The sequence below is a fragment of the Pan paniscus genome, chromosome 5 (assembly GCF_029289425.2).
Source record: "Pan paniscus chromosome 5, NHGRI_mPanPan1-v2.0_pri, whole genome shotgun sequence".
NCBI classification, from domain to species: domain Eukaryota; kingdom Metazoa; phylum Chordata; class Mammalia; order Primates; family Hominidae; genus Pan; species Pan paniscus.
The window spans coordinates 49188599-49213437 of NC_073254.2; the positions used below are offsets into that span (position 1 = coordinate 49188599).

The 24839-nt window shown below is 44.5% G+C and overlaps 1 long non-coding RNA gene across 2 annotated transcripts in view; it reads right to left on the reverse strand.

The window, feature by feature from the left end:
* Nucleotides 1-159: 159 nt before the first annotated feature.
* LOC129397953 (uncharacterized) overlaps nucleotides 160-24839 on the reverse strand; it is a 40198-nt gene continuing 15518 nt past the window's right edge. Inside the window, exon 3 of one of the 2 annotated variants that reach the window (XR_010112423.1) lies at nucleotides 160-2772. This is a non-coding gene — a long non-coding RNA (uncharacterized LOC129397953). Of the gene's footprint in view, nucleotides 2773-8983; nucleotides 10200-24839 lie in introns of those variants that run through there. The other variant, XR_008625601.2, reaches the window with a different exon arrangement.

Below are 24839 nucleotides of genomic sequence, written 5' to 3' on the forward strand. Positions count from 1 at the left end.
GTCATGTGACATCAGATAAATTAATTACCCCTTTTAAGTCTTGTTTCCTAATACCTGCCTTCTATAGTTAACATGAGACTTAGGCCGAGTGCGGTGGCTCACGCCTGTAATCCTAGCACTTTGGGAGGCTTAGGTAGGTGGATCATTTGAGGTCAGGAGTTCGAGACCAGCCTGGCCAACATGGTGAAACCCCGTCTTTACTAAAAATACAAAAATTAGGCAGGCATGGTCGCAGCCTGTAATCCCAGCTACTAAGGAGGCTGAGCAGGAGAATCGCTTGAACCCAGGAGGTGGAGGTGAGCCAAGATCACGCCATTGCACTCCAGCCTGGGTGACAGAGTAAGACTCCATCTCGGAAAGAAAAAAAAAATGAGACTTAAATAAGAGAATGTATGTAAAGCACTTAGCATGATGTCTAACACATAGTGGCAGCGGCGGGGGCAACAACAACTCACCAGATGTTCCATTTGTTTATAGAAGACCTTTAGGAATAGATATTGATTTCCCTTTGACAGATGAAGAAACTGACAACATTAATGAGTATTGCTAACAGTGGAGAGACAAAGAACTGCTCATTTTCTACCGGGAAAGTGAAAACTGGGACAACCACTAAGCACAGCCACAATTTGGCAGTATCCAGGAAAGTTGAAGAGGCGTTTTTCCCTACATCCCAGCAATTCTATTTCTAGGTATATGCTCTAGAAAACTCTCACACGTGTACCCAAGAAGACATATAAGAATGTATATTGCAGCTGGGTGTGGTGGCTCACCCTTATAATGCCAGAACTTTGGAAGGCTGGAAGATCATTTGAACCCAAGAGTTTGAGACCAGCCTGGGTAACATAGTGAGACCCCCCCTCTATAAAAAAAAAAAAAAAAAATCAAAAAATAAGCCAGGCATAGCGGTATGCACCTGTAGTCCCTGCTACTCAGGAGGCTGAGGTAGGATGATCGTTTGAGCCCAGGAGGTTGAGGCTGCAGTGAGCTGTGGTTGCACCACTACACTCCAGCCTGGGTGACAGGACAAGACCCTGTCTCAAAAACAATTTTATTTTAAATTAAAAACATGTACACTGCAACAATGCTTATGAGAGCAAACAATAGGAAGCAGTCTAAATGTCCAATAGTATAGAAAATGTGATATAGTCAAGGAAGATAAATTGTGATATAGTCATGAATGAAACACCTACACCAATTAAATTGGCTGAAGTAGCTACATGTGGCAACATGAGTAAATACTATAAAGTTGAGTGAAAAGAGTAGTGGCAAAATGATCCCTCAATATGATACCATTTTTTTTTTTTTTGAGATGGAGTCTCGCTGTGTCACCAGGCTGGAATGCAGTGGCGATACCATTGTTTTTTAATAGCTTTATGGAGGTGTAACTGATATACAAAAACCTACACATATTCAATATGTACACTCTAATGAGTTTGGACATATGCACACACCCATGACACTGTTTTGTCTCTGTCTCAAAAAAAAGATAAGTAATAGATTCATAATAAATCATACATTCAGGATAATCAATATTCAGGAGAATGGTTATCTCAGGAAAGAAAAGGAAGAAATGTAATAAAAGAGGGATACTAGGAGGGTGTAATTGTTTCTGTAATATTTTACTTCTTTTTTTTTTTTTTGAGACAGAGTCTTGCTCTGTCACACAGGCTGGAGTGCAATGGCACGATTTTGGTTCACTGCAATGCAATCTCCGCCTCCCAAGTTCAAACGGTTTTCCTGCCTCAGCCTCCAGAGTAGCTGGGATTACAGGCATCCACCACCAAGCCCGGATAATTTTTGTATTTTTAGTAGAGACAGGGTTTCACCATGTTGACCAGGCTTGTCTTGAACTCCTGACCTCAGGTGATCCACCCACCTTGGCCTCCCAAAGTGCTGGGATTACAGGCATGAGCTACCATACCTGGCCATATTTTAGTTATTTAAAAAATAATTAAAGCACATATGGCTTAATGTTAGGATTTATGTGTAAAGACTCAGATTTTGTTATATTATTCTTCATACATATGTGTATGTATATGTATACATATGTATATAAGCAGAAAACGCTTACTGTGTGACAGGCACTGTTAGATGTATTAACTAATGTAATCATTTCAACAACCCTACAACCCTACAGTTACTATGATTATCTCTGTTTTACAGATGAGAAAACTGAAGTACAGAGATTAGAAACTTGCTCAATGTCACAAATCTAGTAAGTGGTGATCCTGGGATTTGAAGATGGTCTGGCTTCAGAGTCTGATCTTTTCTTTTTATTATCTTTTATTATTATTTTTTTAATTTTTCTCTTTTTGAGCCGGGTGCAGTGGCTCACGCCTGTAATGCCAGCACTTTGGGAGGCTGAGGCAGGTGGATCACTGAGCTCAAGAGTTTGAGACCAACCTGGGCAACATGGTGAGACTCTGTTTTTACAATAATAATAATTTTTCTTTTTTATTTTTAAAAATCTTTTACTTATTAACCTTATTTCTTTTTCTCCCTGGTAACTCCCAGAACAAGTCTCATCTCTTAACAAGCATATCCTACTACCTCTTCACATATTTCAAAATTTTAAGAATATAAGAAGAGGGCACTACTGAGCAGGGAGGTAAAATTGCCAACATCACACAGGCCGTATGCCGAAAAGGCGGTTCAACAATCTTTCCTAACCTTCTTTTGCTTCTGAGAGTCATACATACCCGTGACTTGTGATGAGAAGGATAAATCAAACAGCAAACTGAGAAGACTCTTCTCAAGTCTTTAAGAAATTCTCTGGAAGTCAATGCAAAGGAGAATGATTACTTCCATGAATGAAGAGTTTTTCATTTAGAGTCTGAGCTAATAATCCTGAGGGTTATCATTGTTGTTAAATTATTATCTACATTTGGGCAGGACCATTTGCATGGACAAATCCCCAGTGAGTCATAACCCACACATGAAATAAAAATTAACTCTGCTCTTTCCATATTATAAAAGAGCAAAATTAAGACTAGAAATCAAATGTAATATCTGCCTCTGGAAGATCTATTGATGGATTCAGCCAAAGACCCAATAGGTCTTTGGGGCACGTCAAAGACCACTGAAGGGGTGGGTTGCCCCTCCACACCTGTGGGTGTTTCTCGTTAGGTGGGACCAGAGACTTGGAAAAGAAAAAGACACAGAAACAAAGTATAGAGAAAGAAATAAGGGGACCCAGGGAACCAGCTTTCAGCATATGGAGGATCCTGCCAGCCTCTGAGTTCCCTTAGTATTTATTCATCATTCGTGGGGGTTTCTCTGAGAGGGGGATGTGTCAGGGTCACAAGACAATAGTGGGGAGAGGGTCAGCAGACAAACACGTGAACAAAGGTCTTTGCATCATAGACAAGGTAAAGGATTAAGTGCTGTGCTTTTAGATATGCATACACATAAACATCTCAATGCTTTACAAAGCAGTATTGCTGCCTGCCACCTCCAGCCCTAAGGCGGTTTTTCCTTATCTCAGTAGATGGAACGTACAATCGGGTTTTATACGGAGACATTCCATTGCCCAGGGACGGGCAGGAGACAGATGCCTTCCTCTTGTCTCAACTGCAAGAGGCATGCCTTCCTCTTATACTAATCCTCCTCAGCACAGATCCTTTATGGGTGTCGGGCTGGGGGACGGTCAGGTCTTTCCCTTCCCACGAGGCCATATTTCAGACTATCACATGGGGAGAAACCTTGGACAATACCTGGCTTTCCTAGGCAGAGGTCCCTGCGGACTTCTGCAGTTTTTGTGTCCCTGGGTACTTGAGATTAGGGAGTGGTGATGACTCTTAACGAGCATGCTGCCTTCAAGCATTTGTTTAACAAAGCACATCTTGCACCGCCCTTAATCCATTTAACCCTGAGTTTGACATAGTACATGTTTCCGAGAGCATGGGGTTGGGGGTAAGGTCATAGATTAACAGAATCTCAAGGCAGAAGAATTTGTCTTAGTACAGAACAAAATGGAGTCTCCTATGTCTACTTCTTTCTATACAGACACAGTAACAATCTGATCTCTCTTGCTTTTCCCCACAACCACTGTTGGTGGCTGGGCCTGAGGGAGGGGCTGGTGGCCTCCTTTTACCGTCCTCCATGGCTCTGCCTCTGTATTTCACATCCAGACCCAGCATGGCTCCAAGGTTTGGGGGAAACTGTCGACTTTCACAGGGTAGTGGCAAGTCTCATGACAAAGAGAACTTAGTCTAGCAAATAAAAAGCTTTTGGAGAAAAGTCAACTGAACATTTTTTAAATGGGTAATTTATTTTTGAATAATAGTAGGATATTTTCAGTCCTGTCATATTTCTGAATTTTATGATTTTACCTTCCCTCTGGAGAGTTCCTGCGGGCACCTCGCCAGTCCCACAAAAGAGTGAATTCCCCAATGGGTAAATTAATTCTTACATTTCTGTAGCGATTTCTTCCTTACAAGGAGGTTTTGTATCTATTATATCATTTGAAGTTTATGCTATTTGATTTGTAGGGGCCAGGCACGGTGGTTCACGCCTATAATCCCAGCACTTTGGGAGGCCGAGGCAGGTGGATGGCTTGAGCCCAGGAGTTCAAGACCAGCCTCTGCAGCATGGCAAAACCCTGTCACTACCAAAAATACAAAAATTAGCAGGGTGTGGCGGCACCCGTCTCCGTAGTCCCAGCTACTCAGGAGGCTGAGATGGGAGGATTGCTGGAGCCGGGGAGGTTGAGGCTGCAGTGAGCCAAGATCGTTCCACTGCACTTCAGCCTGAGCGACAGAGTGAGACTGTCTCAAAAAAAAAAAAAAGTAAAGTAAATTTAATTTTTTTTTTTTTGAGACGGAGTTTCACTCTCTCCCAGGCTGGAGTGCAGTGTCGTGATCTTAGCTGATGGCAGCCTCCACCTCCTGGGTTCAAGCGATTCTCCTGCCACAGCCACCCGAGTAGCTAGGATTACAGGCATCCACTGCCATGCTCGGCTAATTTTTGTATTTTTGGTTGAGACGGGTTTCACCACATTGGCCAAGCTGGTCTCGAACTCCTGACCTCAGGTGATTCACCCACTTCGGCCTCCCAAAGTGCTGGGATTACAAATGTGAGCCACTGTGCCCAGCCCAACTTTTTTTTTTTTTTTTTTTTGTTTGAGATGGAGTCTCCTTCTGTCGCCCAGGCTGGAGTGCAGTGGTGCAATCTCGGCTCACCGCAACCTCCGCCTCCCCGGTTCAATGATTCTCCTGTCTAAGCCTCCTGAGTAGCTGGGACTACAGGCGCCCGCCACTACTCCCAGCTAATTTTTTGTATTTTTAGTAGAGACGGGGTTTCACCATGTTGGCCAGGCTTGTCTCGAACTCCTGACCTTGTAATTTGCCCACCTCGGCTTCCCAAAGTGCTGGGATTACAGGTGTGAGCCACTGCGCCTGGCCTCTAATTTTTTTTTTAAATAATGTATAGGAAATAGGAATAACTGCAACAACAATATCCAGTATTAGATGGTAATGGAAGATGCCCATCACAAAAGACCACATGTTGTAGATTCCATTTATATGAAATGTACAGAATAGGGAAATTCATGAAGATAGAAAGTAGATTAGTGGTTGCCAGGGGCTAGGGGTAACAAAGGTAATGAAGAATGACTGTTAATGGGCCCAGGGTCTCTTTTTGGGGTGATGAAAATTGGGTAGTTCTGGAATTAGTTAGTGGTGATGGTTGCATAGTCTTGTGAATATATGAAAAATCACTAAGTTGTACAGTTTTAAAGGATGAACTTTATGGAGTATGAATTTTTTTTTTTTTTTTTTTTTTTGAGACAGAGTCTCGCTCTGTCCCCAGGCTGGAGTGCAGTGGTACAATCTCGGCTCACTGCAACCTCCGACTCCCAGGTTCAAGCAATTCTCCTGCCTCAGCCTCCCCAGTAGCTGGGATTACAGGCATGCACCACCACGCCCAGCTAATTTTTGTATTTTTAAGAGAGACGGGGTTTCACCATGTTGGCCAGGATGGTCTCGATCTCCTGACCTCGTGATCTGCCCACCTCAGCCTCCCAAAATGCTGGGATTACAGGCGTGAGCCACCGCGCCTCGTCGGGATTATGAATTTTATCTCGATATTTTATTTTAATTTTAAAATAATTTTTACTTATTTATTTTTTAGAGACGGGGGTCTCTCTGTGTTGCCCAGGCTGGTCTTGAACTCCTAGGCTCAAGCAATCCTCCCACCTCGAACTCCCTAAGTGTTGGGATTACAGGTATCAGCCACTGTACCTGGCCTCAATGTTTTTAACTGCAAAAGAAAAAAACTTTAGCGCTTACCACATGCCAGGACTGGCTAAGAACTTTACTTGCCTCAAGCCTCTTATCTCCATAATTATCTCGACAAGCTTATGTGATACTATCATTTTTTCATTTTACAGATGGTACAGATGGAGACACAGACTCAAAGAGGTGATTGGTCCACAGCAACGTGGTGAGCAAATAAACACCAACTAAAATTCACATTTCTGACCCTCACTTTCCAAATCAGACCCTTGACTATCATCCTGGTAATTCAAGGTGACATTTCTGAGTGGAGTTCACCTAGTATTTCCTCTGCTCAACTCCTTTTTCTTTTTTTTGAAACGGAATCTCACTCTGCCATCGAGGTTAGAGTGCAGTGGCGCGATCACAGCTCACTGTGGGCTGAAACTCCTAGGCTCAAGTGATCTGCCTCCCAAAGTGGAATTACAGGCATGAGCCACTGTGCCCGGCCCTCAACCCCCTTAATAATAGGTCTTTGCAATGCCTTACCCTTGTAACTTTTATGGCATCTTTTTAAATTTGGGATTCTTCCCCCAACACCACCACCCCCTGCCGCCGGTGGGTTTTTTTTTTTTTTTTTTTTTTTTAATAGAGACAAGGCCTCACTATGTGTCCCGGCTGGTCTTGAACTCCTGACTTCAAGGGATCCTGTCACTTTGGCATCCCAAATTGTTGGCATCCCAGGCATGAGCCATCACGTCTGGCCTCCTCAACTTTTGAGAGTTAAACATAGCAGTGATTTTCCCTCCTGAAAGTCCTTAATTCTTCAAATCACTTTTCTTCTGACAAAAAGCAAAGTTTCACTTCTTAGATCCTCCCTAGGGAAGCCCCTTCAGGTCACACAAGGGCAGCTGGTTTTAAGCAAAGCTGTGCTGTTTATCCCTTGCACTTATTCTGCTCCAAGGACATGATTACCTTGTCACCGAGTTTCCCAAGGGTTTTTCTTATGTATACATGTTTCCTCTGACCTGATGGAGCATTTGGGTCACAAGTGAGTCAGCGAAAACACTACAGAAGGAAAAGACACATTGCAGCAGCCTCAGTTATGGGTGAATCCTCAGACATTCAGAGTTGGAGGAAACCTCAGTGATTATTTGCTCTGAGACCTCCTCTCTAACATAGAGAATTCCAGGGTAGAGCAACATTAGGTGACTTTCCCATGGCCATGGAGTCAGAAGTATAACTGAGCCTAAAATTCTGACGCTATATACAACTGGCTTGGTGGATTTCTCAAATGATCCTCAAAGGAAACTCCTAAAGAGTTCCATTTTGTGTTACTGATGTTGCTTGTTTACATTTTACTATGTAAAATCTACTAGTTAAAAAGGACACTTCTGGGTTTCTTGTTTTTGTTTTTGTTTTGTTTTGTTTTGAGATGGAGTCTCAAAACAAACTCTTGTTTTGAGTCTCTCTCTGCTGCCCAGTCTGGAGTGAAGTGGTGCGATCTTGGCTCACTGCAACCTCCACCTCCTGGATTCAAGCGATCCTCCTGCCTCAGCCTCCCGAGTAGCTAGGATTATAGGCCCACGCCACCACCACGCCCAGCTAATTTTTTGTATTTTTTAGTAGAGACGAGGTTTTGCCATGTTGGCCAGGCTGGTCTTGAACTACTGACCTCAGGTGATCCACCCACCTTGGCTTCCCAAAGTGCTGGGATTACAGGCGTGAGCCACAGTGCCTGGCCTGACACTTTTGGTATATCCCTATAATGGAATATTATACAACCATTAAAATGTATGAAGATAAGTATTTTTAGATAAAATGTTAAGTTTTAAACATTTAACTAGGCCAGGTGTAGTGGCTCATGCTTATAATCCCAACACTTTGGAAGGCTGAGGTTGGAGGATCACTTGAGCCCAAGAGTCCGAGACCAGCCTGGGCAATATAGTGAGATTGAGTCTATTATTTAAAAAAAAACAAAACTGGCTGGGCGCAGAGGTTCACACCTGTAACCCCAGCACTTTGGGAGGCCAAGAAGGGCAGATCATCTGAGGTCAGGAGCTTGAGACCAACCTGGCCAACATGGCAAAACCCCCTCTCTACTAAAAATACAAAAATTAGCCAGATGTGGTGGCGGGTACCTGTAGTCCCAGCTCCTTGGGAGGCTGAGGCAGGAGAATTGCTAACCTGGGAGGCAGAGGTTGCAGTGAGCCAAGATCATGCCACTGCACTCCAGCCTGGGTGACAGAGTAAGACTCTATCTCTAAATAAAAAATTATTAAAAATTAAATTAAAAATTAAAAAAAAGTTTACTAAAAGCAAGGACAGTATCATCCTTTTTTTTTTTCTTTTTTCTTTTTAAGAGACAGAGTCTTGTTCTACCAGGCTGGAGTGCAGTGGTGTGAACACAACTTATTGCAGCCACTAATTCCTATGTTCCAGCAGTCTTCCCATTTCAGCTTCCTGAGTAGCTTGGACCACAAGTGCACACCACTGTACCTGGCTAATTTTCCATTTTTATTTTTGTAGACATAGGGTCTCGTTTTGTTGCCCAGGATGTTCTTGAACTTCTGGCCTCAAGTGATCCTCCCAACTTGGCCTCCCAAAGTGCTGGGGATTAGAGGTCATTTTTTTTTGAGAAAAAAAAAAGTATGTGTATAAACATTTATAAATACTAGAATATGCACCAAAATGTTTATAAAGCTTCTGTCTCTGGATGTTGCATTATAGGTATTATTTTTCTTCTTTTTGATAATCTATAAGTCTATAAGTTTTAATTTTTTTTAAGAAGACATAAGGTCTCACTATGTTACCCAGGCTGGTCTCAAACATCTGGGATCAGGTGATCCTCCCACCTTGGCCTCCCAAAGTGCTGGGATTATAGGTATTGAGGCACCAGGCCAGGCTGTACATTTTTTGCAATTTTTTTTTTTGTTGTTGTTTTGTTTTTTTTGTTTTTTGTTTTTTGTTTTTGCCAGGATCTCCCTCTGTCACCCAGGCTGGAATGCAGTGGCATGATCATGGCTCACTGCAGCCTCAACCACCAGACTCGAGTGATCCTGCCAATTCAGCCTTCCAAGTAGCTAGGACCAGAGGCCCATGCCACCACATCTGACTAATTTTTTAAATTTTCTGTAGAACTATGTTTTGTCTCACTATGTTGCCCTGGCTTCAGGCAATTCTTTCACCTCGGTCTACCAAAGTACAATTTACCTTGGAAAAGAATAATTTTCTATTTTTAAAAAAGTGAGAATAGGCTGGGCATGGCAGTTCATGCCTATAATCCCAGCACTTTGGGAGGCCGAGGTGGGCAGATCACCTGAGGTTGGGAGTTCAAGACCAGCCTGACCAACATGGAGAAACCCCGTCTTTACTAAAAATACAAAATTAGCCAGGTGTGGTGGCCCAGGCCTGTAGTCCCAGCTACTGAGGAGGCTGAGGCAGGAGAATTGCTTGAACCTGGGAGGCAGAGGTTGCAGTGAGCCAAGATCGTGCCATTGCACTCCAGCCTGGGCAACAAGAGTGAAACTCCACCTCAAAAAAAAAAAGAAAGTGAGAATAGGCCAAAGTTTTCTTAAACAGGACACAAAAAATACCAAGTAAAAAAGAATAATTGATAGGTTGGACTATACTAAAACTAAGAAAAGCAGTTCATCAAAATACTACTGTAATCGCCTGATGGGTTCTTCCTGCCCTGGTGTACAGACAAGATCAATCCACTGAGACCATGGCATTGCAGTAGAGAAAGAGTTTTATTGATATGTGGCTGGCCCACACAAGAGAATTGGAGTTATCACTCAAATCAGTCTCCCAGACAGTTTGGCAGGCAGGGGGTTAAGGAATGGGTATTGCTGACTGGTTGGGGATGAACTCATAGGGGCAGAATCACAGGTGTCCTCATGTGCTGAGTGCACCCCTGGATAGGGGGGCCACAGGATCTGGTGAGTCATGAATCACAATTCTGGATAGTTTCAGTCTGAAAAACATCTCAAAAAAAAAAAAAATCTTAGGCTCTACAATAGTGATGTTATCTATAGGAGCAATTGGGAAAGTCACAAATCTTGTGACCTCTGGCCACATGACCCCTGAGCAGTAAGGGCTCATAGAAACTATGCCTATATTTTAGCAGAGTTCAGGCCCCTCCCATAATCCTATTCTTGTGGCCTTTCATTAGTCTTACAAAATTAGGTTGATTCCTGACCATGGAGGGAGTCAGTTTCAGGGAGGGACTATTATCATCCACCCTTGCTTTGCTTTCTTTTCTTTTTTTCTTTCTTTCTTTCTTTTGGATTTTGATTTTTTAAAAATTTTTATTTATTATTTTGAGATAGAGTCTCACTCTGTCCACCCAGGCTGGAGTGTAGTGGCATGATCTTGGTTCACTGCTGCCTCGACCTCCTGGGCTCAAGCTATCCTCCCACCTCAGCCTCCCAAGTAGTTGGGATTACAGGTTCACTCCACCATGCCGGGCTACTTTTTGTATTTTTTATAGAAACGGGGTCTCCCTACATTGCCCAGGCTGGTCTCAAACTCCTGGGCTCAAGGGATCCTTCTGTCTCAGTCTCCCAGAGTGCCGGGATTACAGGGGTGAGCCACCACGTCCAGCCTAAAAATAATTTATACATTTACATGTATAAATTATGTGTATCTTACAAGAGAGGAAAATAAACAATTCTAACCCTTTAGATAGAATTTGGCACATACAACAAAATTGTTGAAATATGACCCTGTTCTGTCAGGTTTTTCCCTCAGAAAAATTGGGAAGTCGACCAAGTTTGCTTTCTGCTTAGTCTGCCATCAGCTTTCTGTATCTCTTTACAGAGTTTAAGCCTCCAGGGGGTCCTCCCTTCCCTCTCAAGGGCCCAACTCCTACGCCATTCCAGCTCTTAACTGAAGCGTATATGAACCATTAAGGTGTTATCTGGAAATAAGTCAGCTCTTGTCTTTTCCCCAGGGACGTTTGTATTATAAGAGGGAACTTATAGGGACTTTCTAGACAGGGATATATGTTGGGAAGAAGAAGGGGAGGTTAGAAAGGAATAAGTTGGATTTGAAATGATTGTCAGTTTCCCTAAACTTTTTATCGGAAATTCCAAGAAGCTCAGAAGCTTTTAGGTAAACTGAAATTAAAATACCAAACTAAACTACAGCACCTATTATACACTCACATCCTTATCTCATTTGAACCTCACAACAACCCTGTTAGGTAGTCTGGGTCATTGGCCCTAATGGATAGGTCAGGAGAGTCACTATTAAGAAATGCTCATAGGAGGCCGGGGTGCGATGGCTCATGCCTATAATCCCAGCAGTTTGGGAGGCCGAGGTGGGCAGATCACAAGATCAGGAGATCAAGACCATCCTGGCTAACACGGTGAAACCCCGTCTCTACTAAAAATACAAAAAATTAGCCAGGGATGGTGGCACGCACCTGTAGTCCCAGCTACTCGGGAGGCTGAAGCAGGAGAATTTTTTGAACCCAGGAGGCGGAGGTTGCAGTGAGCCGAGATCACGCCACTGCACTCCAGCTTGGGCGACAGAGTGAGACTCTGTCTCAAAAAAAAAAAAAAAAAAAAGAAATGTTCAGAGTTACATAAATGGAACTAGAAGGTCTTAGAATGTGAAGTTGGGTCACTTGATTCATGGCCGCATGTTGCACTCTTCTTCCAGAAAAGCATTTTTAACAACAGGGTTTCTTTAGCCAATCTCCCTAGAACCAGTAGAGAGGGATTCATTGCCTTTAAATGTAGATTTGCTTTTGGCAATTTCGTTCTCTTTCTTCTTAACTTTTCTCGCTTTCCTTGTAGTCTCAACTTCTGCTATATCGCTTCTTGACTCTTCAGAAAATGCTGGTGGTAACTGCAGTGTGCCACAACCTTTGATTTAATTTTTAATTTCTTTTTCTTTTTTTTTTTTTTTTTTAGCAGAGTGTCTCTCTGTCACCCAGGCTGGAGGGCAGTGACACGATCTTGGCTCACCGCAACTTCTTCCTCCCAAGCTCAAGAGATTCTCATGCCTCAGCCTCCGGTGTAACTGGGATTACGGGCATGCGCCACCACGCCCAGGTAATTTTTGTATTTTTAGTAGATGGGGTTTCACCATGTTGCCCAGGCGGGTCTTTAGTGATCCATCCACCTTGGCCTCCCAAAGTGCTAAGATTACAGGCGTGAGCCACCGTGCCCAGCACAACCTTTGATTTCCAGTGCTCTCCACACATTTATTTTCATGCCTGGTCATGGGTGGTAGCAGTGGCACCATGGGGTGACTTGGAGACAGCTTTAGTCTCTCTATGCAGCAAACCATTCCAAATAAACACACTATTTATATAAAAACAGTGCTAGGCAGTCTGGGTACTGCGGCTCATGTCTGTAATCCCAGCACTTTGGGAGGCAGAGGCAGGCAGATAGCTTGAGCCCAGGAGTTTGAGACTAGCCTGGGCAACATAGCAAGACACTGTCTCTATGGAAAAAAAAAATTTTTCTTAGACATAAAAATTAAGGCTGGGAACAGTGGCTCATGCTTGTACTGTAATCCCAGCACTTTTGGAGGCCAAGGCGGGTGGATCACTTGAGGTCAGGAGTTCAAGGCCAGCCTGGCCAACATGGTGAAACCCCGTCTCTACTAAAAAAACAAAAATTGGCTGGGCGTGGTGGCGCACACCTGTAATCTTAGCTACTCAGGAGGCTGAGGTGGGAGAATCGCTTGAACCTGGGGGGCAGAGGTTGCAGTGAGCGAAGATATCATGCCATTGCACTCCAGTCTGGGCAAAAAAGTAAGACTCCGTGTCAAAAAAAAAAAAAAAAATTAGCCAGGTGTGGCAGCAGGCACTTATAATCCCAGCTACTAGGGAGGCCGAGGTGGGAGAATCACTTGAACTGGGGGGCAGAGGTTGCAGTGAGCTGATATGGTGCCATTGCACTCCAGCCTGGGCAACAAGAGTGAGACTCCATCTCAAAAATAAATAAATAAATAAATAAATTAATTAATTTTTAAAAATGGATCTAGAGTCTTGAGTTTTTACTTTACTGTGTTCCGAAATCTGCTAGTTTTTCTGCTTCCCGGCTTCCAGCGATTCTCCTGCCTCAGCCTCCCGAGTAGCTGGGACTACAGGTGCGCACCACCACGCCCAGCTAATTTTTGTATTTTTAGTAGAGAAGGGGTTTTACCATGTTGGCCAGGATGGTCTTGATCTCATGATCTGCCCGCCTCGGCCTCCCAAAGTGCTGGGATTACAGGCGCGAGCCACTGCGCCCAGCCCAAATCTGCTAGTATGTAAAACAAAGAAAACTTGGACATCTACTAACCTAAAAGAGGATTAATTTGGCTACACCAGCATGAATTACATTGTTTGCCAAATGTGCTGAACTTCTCAACTCTGGTCACAAACTAGAAAGTTAAGCAGCCTTCTGTGTTGAGGGGCAAAATCATGGTTTGGCTGTGTGTCAGAAATGGGGTAAAGTCTATGAGGGCTTCGGTTCCCAAATTGTGGCTCTCAGTCTCCATTTCCAAACTGAAAGGGACATTTCTACCCAGCAGAAAATAAACGGTCATGCATGACTCTTTGCAGGGAGTCCACCCTACATCCTGCTCATGAATCTCCATGTTCTGTTTTTGGGAGGTGCAGGGTGTTCCTCTGTGGGCCTTTTTGGACAGGCCTTAGTTGAGCCACTTAAATTACAGTGCCATTGAGTATGGAGAAAGCTGTAAGCTCTGGACAGCTGTTGCCCCTCACCTCCTGTGGACACCACCCTGTCCTCTCCCTTTAAATTCCAGAGAAAATAGACTCCTTGGCAGCTTTATTGGAAGTCTGCCAACACCTGTTGTTAAGAACAACAAGAGGGGCCATCTCAGCCACCCCTGGGGGATTCATGGGTGCCTCCACTGTTCCCAAGCCGCTGCATTAGGGCATATCTTGCAAAATGACACTTGTAACCCACTGCTCTTCACATTACATCCTGCCAAGTGGGCCCTGCTCCAAGGCCTTAATCTTTCCTTTTGATGAAACCAACATACATTATATTGTGGGCAGAGAGCAAGGAACAAATGGATACCACGTGGAAAGGTTTGGCATCTCCACTACTGGCCAGGGAATTGACATAACCAGGACTGTAAGAGACATGAGAAATTCTGTAATACTAATAACTGGCCGGGCCCGGTGGCTTACGCCTGAATTCCCCCATTTTGGGAGGCTGAGGCAGGAGAATGGCTTGAACCCAGGAGTTCACGACCAGCCTGGGCAACATAGTGAGACCCCGTCACTACAAAAATAAATAAATACATAAATACATAAATAAATAAAATTAGCTGGGCATAGTGGAGTGTGCCTGGAGTCCCAGCTACTCAGGAGGCTGAGGTGGGAGGATCACTTGAGCCAGGGAGGTCAAGGCTGCAGTTAGCTGTGATTGTGCCACTGCACTCCAGCCTGTGTGGCAGAGGGAGAGCCTGTCTTAATAACAACAAACAAACAAAAACTAATAACTCTTATTTATGATTTACAGTGCCAGGCACTGTGCTATACACGCCATGTACATTTTGTCCTTCATTCAATACAACTACTCTCTGTGGTATTATTGTCTGCATTTGATGAATGAGAATATTTAGGAGATTAAATCAATTACTCAAGTTTACAATAGCTAGTATGGCAGAGTCAAACTTAGGTATGCACTGAACTGGGTTTTTTGTTTTGTTTTGTTTTGTTTTTTTGAGATGGAGTTTTGCTCTTGTTGCCCAAGCTGGAGTGCAATGGTGCAATCTCAGCTCACTGCAACCTCCGCCTCCCGGGTTTAAGTGATTCTCCTGCCTCAGCCTCTCAAGTAGCTGGAATTATAGGCACGTGCCACCACACCCAGCGAATTTTTTTGTATTTTTAGTAGAAATGGGGTTTCACCATGTTAGCCAGGCTGGTCTCGAACTCCTGACCTCAGGTGATCCGCCCGCCTTGGCCTCCCAAAGTGCTGGGATTACAAGCATGAGCCACTGCGCCTGGCCTGAACTGTTTTATTTTCCCCCGAGCACACAGAAAGACTGCATTTCCCAGAACTCCACGCTTGGAGGTGGACCCATGTGACTAAATTCGGGTCCATAGATTTTAGATGTGCTATGCCCCATTTCCAGGTTTAAAACATTCCACACAAAGTTCCACTTTCTCTTCCTTATCTGCACAGCTGGAAACAAAGGATCCACCCCAGCCACTCCTCCTAAGGGCAGAGCCTAGATCCCTGAGTAACTGCTTGGAGGAGAGCCACTCAAGAGAGCTGACTGTCTAGCCTGGTCAACACAGGGAGACCCCATCTCTACAAAAAATACAAAAATTCGCCAGGTGAGGTGGTGTGCACCTGTGGTTCCAGCTACTTGGGAGGCTGAGATGGGAGGATTGCTTGAGCCTGGGAGGTTGAGGCTGCAGTGAGCTGTGATGGTGCTACTGCATTCCAGCCTGGGCTACAGAGTAAGACCCTGTCAAAAAAAAAAAAAAAAAAGAGCTGATGGGCCCACATTACACTGTAAATGGGAACAACAAATAAACCTTTGTTCTGTTAAGCTGTTGATATTTCAGGGTTTATTTGTCACCACTACATAACCTTGCCTACCCTGAGTAATACAGCCAGACAAGTTGTAGCCAGGACTCAAGTGGATTTCAGTACAGGTCTGTCTTAAGCTGTACCTATAACCACTCTTGACTACTCTTTTACACCTAGCATAGGAGAATCAGAAGAGAGTTTCTAATCTAGAACTCTGCCACTTACGTGTGTGGAATCTTAGGTGATTCAATTAACTCTTCCACGCTTCATTTTTTTTCATTTGTCCAACAGGAATAAAAATATCTGCTCTCCTGACTTCCTGTGGTTATTGCAAGAAGCAAATAAGGCAATCGCTGTGAAACGATTTGGAAAATAAGCATCCTCCAAATGCAAAGAAGTGTTATTATTTAACAGAGTTTTCTGACTCTAGTTATGAACTCATCCCATTGACTTTAGAATTGACATGAAAATTTATGCTTATATCCCTGCCTGTAAATAATACTTATTCTTTTGATCCATTTAAATTTTAACATAATCTCAAACTTACAGATGAGTCGCAAAAATGGTACCTTTACCTAGATTTCCCACGTGTTTATACTGTGCCTCATTTTGTATATATTTCTGAATTATTCAAGAGTAAACTGGTGGCTGGGCACAGTGGCTCACACCTGTAATCCCAGCACTTTGGGAGGCTGAGGCGGGTGGATCACCTGAGGTCAGGAGTTAGAGACCAGCATGATCCACATGGTGAAAACCCGCCTCTACTAACAATACAAAATTTGCTGGACGTGGTGGCACATGTCGGTAATCCCAGCTACTTGGGAGGCTGAGGCAGGAGAATCACTTGAACCCGGGAGGCAGAGGTTGCGGTGAGCCAAGATCATGCCATTGCACTCCAGCCTAGGCAACAAGAGTGAAACTCCGTCTCAAAAAAAAAAAAGAGTAAACTGGAGACAATGTGTGCTTTACCAGTCCACAGGGAGTTCAACCCTGTTGACATCTTGATTTCAGCTCAGTGAAACTGGCTTCATCCTCCTGACCTTCAGAGCGATAAGAAAATAAATGTGTGTTATTTTAAGCCACCAAATTTGTGGTAATTCACCATAGCAGCCGTAGGAAACGAATATAGTCCATAATCAAATTTTGGCAATTGTCTAAATAGTATTCATTTAACCCATTTCTGTTCTCAAGATAATTTTCAATTCAGGATCATATTTTTTCAATTCAGGATAATGTGTTTTTAGTCTAATCTGGAACAGCTCTCCAGCCTTACTTTGTCTTTCTTGACTTGGACATTTTTGGAAAGTACAGCTATTGGCCAGGTGTGGTGCCTCATGCCTGTAATCTCAATACTTTGGGAGACTGAGGAGGGAGGATCACCTGAGGCTAGGAGTTCAAGACCAGCCTGGCCAACGTGATGAAACCCCCGTCTCTACTAAAAATACTCAAGATCCACCTGGACAACATAGTGAGACCCCGTCTCTAAAAAAAAAAGCTGGGCGTGATGGTGAGCACCTGTAAACCCAGCTACTCAGGAGGCTGAGGTGGGAGAACTGCTTGAGCCAAGGAGGTAAAGGCTGCAGTGAGCCATGATCATACCACTACACTCCAGCATGGGCAACAGAGCGACACCCTGCCACAAAAAAGTACAGCTATTTATTTTGCAGAATGTCACTCAATTTTTGTTTGGCTAATGTTTCCTCATCCTTAGGTTCAAATTATGCAGTTATACCGGACTATAATATCATTTCAGGAGGTATATAAAGTTGGTTTGCTCTAAAATTGATAGTTGGTTTTAATCACTTGATTAATGGTGGGGCTACCAGATTGCTCTCTGTAAAGTTATTAATTTCCTCTATATAATTAAAAAGTAATTTGTGGGGATAGTCCTTGAGGCTGTTCCTCATTATGATTTAACCCTCAAGTTTTAGCATCCATGATTATTTTTTCTTTTTTTGTTTTATTGAGGCAGAGTCACCCAGACTGGAGTGCGGTGGAGCGATCTCAGCTCACTGCAGTCTCTGCCTCCCCGGTTCAAGTGATTCTCGAGCCTCAGCCTCCCTAGTAGCTGGGACTACAGGTGTGTGCCATCAGGCCTGGCTAATTTTTGTATTTTTAGTATAGAGACGGAGGTTTCACCATGTTGGCCAGGCTGGTCTCGAACTCCTGGCCTCAGGTGATCTGCCTGCCTTGGCCTCCCAAAGTGGTGGGATTACAGACATGAGCCACCAAATCCGGCCTCCATGATTATTTTCTAACTCCATTGTTTTTTCTCTATTTAGTAGATGTAAGTCTACCATAAGGAAGATCTTTACCTTTTTTGCCATTTATTTACTTATTAATTTATTTATATCATAATAGATTTGTAGATCTATATTTTATTAATTGGGTTATAATTCACTACCATCTTTTATTGATTTTTATTTTATTTTATTTTATTTTATTATTTTTTTGAAACAGAGTTTCACTCTGTCACCAGTCTGGAGAGCAGTAGTGTGATCTCAGCTCACTGCAACCTCCGCCTCCTGGGTTCAAGCGATTCTCCTGCCTCAGCCTCCCGAGTAGCTGGGACTACAGGCACACACCACCACGCCCAGGTAATTTTTGTATTTTTAGTAGAGACGGGTTTCACCAGGTTAGCTAGGATGGTCTTGATCTCTTGACCTCGTGATCCGCCCACCTCAGCCTCCCAAAAGTGCTGGGATTACAGGCGTGAGCCACTGCGCCCAGCCTTATTTTTCATTTTTTGAGGCAGGGTTTTCACTCTGCCACCCAGGCTGGAGTGCAGTGACACAATCATGGCTCACTGCAATCTTGACCTCTTTGGCTCAAGTCATCCCCCATCTCACCCAGCTCCCGAACTGCCCTGAGTAGCTAGGACTACAGGTATGTGCCACCACACCCAGTCAACTTTTTAAAATTTTCGTTCAGAGCAAATCTCGCTATGTTGCCAGAGCTCATCTTGAACTCGTGGGCACAAGTGATTCTCCTACCTTAGCCTCCCAAAGTGTTAGGATTATAGGTATGAACCACTGCAGGGACTTGTCTTTTTTTATTTTGTTTATTTATTTATTCATTTTGAGACGGAGTCTTGCTCTGTCACCCAGGCTGGAGTGCAATGGTGCAATCTTGGCTCACTGCAACCTCTGCCTCCCTGCAACCTCTGCCTCCTGGGTTCAAGCAATTCTCCTGCCTCAGCCTCCAGAGTAGCTGGGATTACAGGCAACCGCCACCATGCCTGGCTAATTTTTGTATTTTTGTAGAGACGGGGTTTCACGATGTTGGCCAGGCTGGTCACGAACTCCTGACCTCAGGTGATCTGCCTGCCTCGGCCTCCCAAAGTGCTAGAATTACAGGCATGAGCCACTGCACCCAGCCTTGGATTGTCTTTTATTTTTGATGGCCAGATTGTCCCAGATTTGGCGAGCAGGAGCCTCTTAAACTGGCTTCTTTGTTCTTTTGATATATCCCCAACATTTTTTGAGCATTTTCTTACTTTGTAGCATAAGAAGATATTTCAGGTTCATCTTACACTTTCTCTGCAGCAGTCTGTTCTCCCAGAAGCCCTGGTTCCTTTTGGAGAATGGAATTCAGAAACCAAGATCTGGGAGCTAGGTATGCTCTGTGGCTGCTTCTGTAGGCTCTGTCAGTGGACAAAGCCAGGAAATTTGTATAAAGCCAAGAGTTCATGTTGATACCTCCAAGTCTAATCCAACATCACATAGTACTTTCCTTCTCCCCATTTTTGTAACTTCCTTTCCCAACAGTAGGAGCACTGGTTTCCATTACCTTCAGTATGTTTTCTCATTTACTCAAGCCTAATCTACCAACTATAGTCAATATTTATTTACAGGGCCTTTTTTCGGGGGCAGATGGACATGAAGTGGAGAAATCTTTTTAGTTTTTTGGATTATGTTAGGGAAGCAGGAGCATAGGAGAGCCAAGGTGACACCACTTTAAAAACTGACTCACGTTGTGCACATGTACCCTAAAATTTAAAGTATAATAATAATAAAATTAGAAAAAAACTGACTCCATCCGCCAGTTATGGTGGCTCACGCCTGTAATCCCAGCATTTTGGGAGGCTGAGGTGGGTGGATCACGAGGTCAGGAGTTCAAGACCAGCCTGACCAAATGGTGAAACCCTGTCTCTACTGAAAATACAAATTAGCCGGGCGTGGTGGAAGGCGCCTGTAATCCCAGCTACTCAGGAAGCTGAGGCAGGAGAATCACTTGAACCCGGGAGGTGGAGGTTGCAGTGAGCTGAGATCACGCCACTGCACTCTAGTCTGGGCAACAGAGCAAGACTCCATCTCAATAACAATAATAATAATAATTATTATTATAGGCCTGGCGCGGTGGCTGACACCTGTAATCCAAGCACTTTGGGAGGCCGAGGCAGGCAGATCACCTGAGATCAGGAGTTCAAGACCAGCCTGGCCAACATGGTGAAACCCCATCTCTACTAAAAATACAAAAATTAGCTGGGCATGCTGGAGGGTGCCTGTAATCCTCAGCTACTCGGGAGGCTGAGGCAGGAGAATTGCTTGAACCCGGGAGGCAGAGGTTGCAGTGAGCCAAGATCGCGCCACTGCACTCCAGCCTGGGCAACAAAGTGAGACTCTGTCTCAAAATAAATAAATAAATAAAATTACAGGTCGGGCACAGTAGCTTACACCTGTAATCTTAGCACTTTGGGAGGCCAAGGCAGGAAGAGCTCTTGAGCCAGGACTTCAAGACCAGCTTAGGCAACGTGGCAAGGCCCCGTCTTTACAAAAAAAAAAAAATTAGCCAGGTGTAGTGGTGATAGCAACAAGAGGCAGCCAAATGCCTAGGTAGATAGGGGCAGATACCCAGTGAAACCCCACCTCCAACCTGAAGGCAGTTTAAAGTCTGAAAGCCAAGCTACAAGTTAAATCCTCAGACCAGATTGAGAGCTTGTCTTCCAGTTTGATACGCCTTCCTCTGTTTGACCTCTACCCTTCCCCTATTTTACATATAACTACCCTTTCCTAATTGGTTTTCTACACTGTCACGCCCACCTTTGAGTGGTGTCTTCACTTTAACCTTTTTTGCATGCTCACAAACCAATCAGCAGGTACTTCCCATTCTAAGTCCATAAAATGCCCCAGACCCAGCCACACAGGGGACTTCCCTGCCTTTGGGTAGGGGGACCACCCAAAGTGATGAAAGCTGTTTCATCACTCAATAAAACTCCCCGCCTTGCTCACTCTTTGATTGTCAGCGCATCCTCATTCTTCTTGGGTGCATGACAAGAAGTTGGGAACCAGTGTGCAAACCAGACCTGGCTTGGGTGGGCCAAGTGAGTGGGCTGTCTCCTGCAGCAGGTAGTGTGCCCGAGCAAGACTTGGCGGGGGCATTGCCGGCCAGAGGTCCCCGGCTTACACAGTGACCCAGAAAAAATTCCTAGGCCGGGTGCAGTGGCTCATGCCTGTAATCCTAGCACTTAAGGAGCCTGAGGCGGGCAGATCACTTGAGGTCAGGAGTTTGAAACCAGCCTGGCCAATATGGTGAAACCCCGTCTCTACTAAAATACAAAAAAATTAGCCAGGCATGGTGGCGGGCACCTGTAATCCCAGCTACTTGAGAGGCTGAGGCATGAGAATTGCTTGAACCTGGGAGGCGGGTGTTGCGGTGAGTCGAGATGGCACCACTGCACTCCAGCCTGGGCAACAGAGTGAGACTTCATCTGAAAAAAAAAAAATTCCTGCATTGATGGCATGTGCCTATAGTCCTAGCCACTCAGGAGGCTAAGGGGGGAAGACTGCTTGGACCTGGGAGGCCAAGGCTGCTGTGAGCTGTGATTGCACCACTGCACTCCAGATTGGGTGACAGAGCAAAACCCTGTCCCAAAAAAAGAAAAAAAAGTTTATGCTGGGTGCAGTGGCTCACGCCTGTAATCCCAGCACTTTGGGAGGCTGAGGTGGGAGGATCAACTGAGGTCAGGAGTTCAAGACCAGCCTGGCCAACATGGTGAAACCTCATCTCCACAAAAATACCAAAATTAGCCAGGCATGATGGCGGGTGCCTGTAATCCCAGCTACTCGGGAGGCTGAGGTGGGAGAATCGCTTGAACCTAGGAGGCTGAGGTTGCAGTGAGCCGAGATCGTGCCACCGCACTCCAGCCTGGGTGACAGAGTAAAACTCCTCAAAAAAAAAAAAAAAAAAAAAAGAATTTAAAACCAGAAGTTCCTCCTCCTGCTCTCTGAGGGCATTGTATGCTGTAACTCAGTAGTTATCAATAAACCATCTCTTCTAACTGCATTCTGCAACTTACCTTGAACTCTTTCTGTGCATGATTCAGACCTCTTGTGGTCTGGACCTGGACTCTTTTTCCAGTAACATTTTATTTTGGTTTGGTTTGGTTATTTTTGAGTCAGGTTCTTGCTCTGTCATCCAGGATGGAAAGCAGTGGCATGATCACAGCTTACTGTAGCCTCAACCTCCTGTGCTCAAGTGACCCTCCCTGGTCAGCCTCCTGAGTAGCTGGGACTACAGACATGCACTAGCACACCTGGCTAATTTTTAAAACTTTTTTTTTTTTTTGTAGAGACAGGGTCTCACTATGTTGCCTAGGCTGGTCTGGAACTCCTGGGCTCAAGCCTCCTTCCTCAGCCTCCCAAAATGTTGAAATTACAGGCTTGAGCTACTGCACCAGCACAATTTTTTTTTTTTTTCCGGAGACAGAGTCTTGCTCTGTCTTGCTCTGTTGCTCAGGCTGGAGTGCAGTGGCGCAAGCTTGGCTCACTGCAACCTCTGCCTCCCAGGTTCAAGCGATTCTCCTGCCTCAGCCTCCCAAGTAGCTGGGGTTACAGGTGCCCACCACCATGCCCCGTTAATTTTTTTTTTTTTTTTGAGATGGAGTCTCACTCTGTTGCCCAGGCTGGAGTGCAGTGGCTTGATCTCGGTTCACTGCAACCTCCACCTCCTGGGTTCCAGTAATTCTTCTGCCTCAGCCTCCTGAGTAGCTGGGACTACAGGCGCACGCCACCATGCCTGGCTAATTTTTGTATCTTTTAGTAGAGACGGGGTTTCACCATATTGGCCAGGCTGGTCTCAAACTTCTGACCTCCTGATCTGCCCGCCTCGGCCTCCCAAAGTGCTGGGATTACAGGCGTGAGCCACTGCGCCCAACCAATTTTTTTTATTTTTTAGTAGAGATGGGGTTCCACCATGTTGGCCAGGCTGGTCTCAAACTCCCAACCTCAGGTGATCTGCCTGCCTAGGTCGACCAAAGTGCTGGGATTACAGGCGTGAGCCACCAGGCCTGGCCTGCTTGCACAAATCTTAAGTGCACAATTTGATGGGTTTTGACAAATGCCTACCTTCATGTAATCCATACTCTTATCAACATACAAGACACTTCCATAATTTCCATTACCTTAGCAATTTCCCTAGTGTTCATTCCCAGTTGACAGCCCAGACACAGCTAGTGGCCACCATGCCCAGCCCCACTTTTTTTTTTTTTTTTAATGAGTCTTGCTCTGTCACCCAGGCTGGAGTGCAGTGGTGCAATATTGGCTCACTGCAATCTTTGCCTCCTGGGTTCAAGCAATTCTGCCTCAGCCCCTACTGGTAGCTGGGATTACAGACGCGTGTGCCACCACGCCCGGCTAATTTTTTGTATTTTTAGTAGAGACGGAGTTTTGCCATGTTGGCCAGGCTGGTCTTGAACCCCTGATCTCAGGTGATCCGCCTGCCTCGGCCTCCCAAAGTGTTGGGATTATAGGCGTGAGCCACCACACCCAGCCCCTACTTTCTATTTTTAAAATTGTAGCCATTATGGTTGTGATAATATCTCTTTGTGGTTTTGCTTTGCACTTCCATAATGATTAATATTATTTTCAAGTGCTTTTTAAATGGGCTTTTTGGCCTTTTGTATATTTTCTTTTGTGAAGTGTTCAAGTCTTTTTTTTTTTTTTTTTTTTTTTTGAGACAGAGTCTTGCTCAGTTGCTCGGTTGCCCAGGCTGGAATGCAGTGGCACAATCGCAGCTCACTGCAGCCTTAACCTCTGCGGCTCAAACGATCCTCCCATCTGTTTTTATTCTGTAGAGATGGTGTCTCACCATGTTGCCTGGGCTGATCTCAAACTCCTGGGCTCAAGTAATCCTTCCTCCTTGGCTTCCCTAAATGGTTGGATTACAGGTGTGAGTCACTCTGCCTGGCCTGTTCAAGTCTTTTCCCATTAAAAACTTTTTATGTTTTTTTTTATTTATTTCTAAGAGTTTAAAAAATATATTCTGGATCCAACTCCTTTGTGAAATAAATGTTTATGAATATTTTCTCAGTCTATGTCATGAGCTGAAGTTTTATTAATAGATTCTGATGAAGTTTAATTTATCCAATTTTCAGATGACTGTTGTTTTCTATGTCCTAAGAAATCTTTGCTTACCCCCAGATTACAGGTCCCTAGTACTTCACATTAGTGTCGAATCAAACAAGCACCCACTTCTTTAAACTCAGGGGTTGAGAAGTCCAAATAGACTTCTTTGGTGAGCAAATGAAGGATTTTAGAGGACATCCAAGAAGGTTAGGAACAAGAGCCTGGAGTTCTTGGGACTTAAATCTAAGGTTGGGTTCACTGCCTCCTTTCCCAAGCAGAATAATCCTCACGTGTCACTGACACAGACTAGATTAGAGTCATTGACCAAGCCGAATCACCTGCACTCTGCTGACCCAACAAAGCAGCCCTGCCCCATTGCACAATTGCAAGGATTTGAGAAGAGCAGGGAGTAAGTACAAGGTTGCTAGTCTGGGAGTGAGTATAAGGTTGCTAGTCTGGGAGTGAGTACAAGGTTGCCAGTCTGGGAGTGAGTACAAGGTTGCCAGTCTGGGAGACTGCATGTCACTTCTTCCAATGATGAGCCTGTCTGACGAAGAAGGCAGTTTGTAGGTTGTGGCTTTTTTTTTTTTTTTTTTTTTTTTTGAGACGGAATCTGGCTCTGTCACCCAGGTTAAAGTGCAGTGGCGTCATCTCAGCTCACTGCAACCTCTGCCTCCTGGGTTCAAGTGGTTCACCTGCCTCAGCCTACCAAGTAGCTGGGACTACAGGCATGCACCACCATGCCCGGCTAATTTTTGTATTTTTAT